The 1303-nt window shown below is 46.8% G+C and overlaps 1 non-coding gene across 1 annotated transcript; it reads right to left on the bottom strand.

Annotated features, from left to right (window-relative positions):
* Positions 1-398: 398 nt before the first annotated feature.
* LOC119473767 lies at positions 399-505 on the bottom strand. The gene has a single exon (XR_005202989.1). It is a non-coding gene; the product is annotated as a U6 spliceosomal RNA (small nuclear RNA).
* Between the last annotated feature and the right edge of the window lie 798 nt (positions 506-1303).

The raw sequence follows: 1303 nt of genomic DNA, 5'->3' as shown, positions 1-1303 counted from the left end.
TAGAGCGAAACTATGTCTCAAAAAAAAAGAATTCAATTAATGTTGTCAGTTACTTTTTTATTTTTATTTTTATTTTTTATTTTATTTTATTTTATTTTATTTTTTTTGAGACGGAGTTTCGCTCTTGTTACCCAGGCTGGAGTGCAATGGCGCGATCTCGGCTCACTGCAACCTCCGCCTCCTGGGTTCAGGCAATTCTCCTGCCTCAGCCTCCTGAGTAGCTGGGATTACAGGCACGCGCCACCATGCCCAGCTAATTTTTTGTGTTTTTAGTAGAGACGGGGTTTCACCATGTTGACCAGGATGGTCTCGATCTCTTGACCTCGTGATCCACCCGCCTCGGCCTCCCAAAGTGCTGGGATTACAGGCTTGAGCCACCGCGCCCGGCTTTATTTTTTATAAATACGGAACGCTTCATGAATTTGTGTGTCATCCTTGCGCAGGGGCCATGCTAATCTTCTCTGTATCATTCCAATTTTAGTATACGTGCTGCCGAAGCGAGCACTCAGTTACTCGTAAGTGCAAATTGGGGACCAGGAAGGCAAAATGGAGTGTGTTTCTTGCAGATGGACAGGGGGGAGCCAGGACACAGCTCGGCTTGCTCATGCTCAGAGAGAAAGAGTTTAGTGTCTGACCCTGAAGGCAGGGTCCACATAGCTGTGTGTGGGAGCCAGATTAGACAGTAGAGGCAGGGCAGACAGCGTGAGAAAGCTGTTGATGAGAGCTGCGGCTGAATAAAATCATCTTTGAACTGCCTACGGCCTAGCCCCCCAAGTGTTCTTTCTGCTCATCCACCCACTGCTTCCAGACCTCAACATGACCTTGGACATAGTCTAAACCTGACACTCATAACAGTTACAGATTTCTTTGTCCCTTCACTCCCACTTTTTTGAGATAGGGTCTTGTTCTGTCGCAGAGACTGGAGTGCTCTGGCGTGATCACAGCTCACTGTAGCCTCCTGGGTTCCAATAATCCTCCCACTTCAGCCTCTCACGTAGCTGGGACCACAGGCACATTCCACTACACCCAGAGAATTGTTAAATTTTATGTAGAGATGGGGTCTCCCTATGTTGCCCAGGGTAAGAATTCCTAAACTCAAATAGGCCTTTTCCTTCCAAGACTTTAGTTCATGGGCGATTTTACAGGTGCTTCTATTTTCCTCTCAAGTGGAACAAATTGGCCCCCAGCCCAATCTGCAGAAGGAGCTATGCCTTAGGGAACTTATCTGATGTAGAACAAGGTCAAGAGACAGATGAAGTTGAAATGATTTGCCTTTCATGATTAAGAGAGCCCTGAAGCAGAG

The sequence above is a fragment of the Cebus imitator genome, unplaced genomic scaffold (genome assembly GCF_001604975.1).
Source record: "Cebus imitator isolate Cc_AM_T3 unplaced genomic scaffold, Cebus_imitator-1.0 Scaffold181, whole genome shotgun sequence".
Lineage (NCBI taxonomy): Eukaryota > Metazoa > Chordata > Mammalia > Primates > Cebidae > Cebus > Cebus imitator.
The sequence above is the reverse complement of the archived record's forward strand: the minus strand, read 5'-3'. Positions and strand labels throughout refer to the sequence as shown.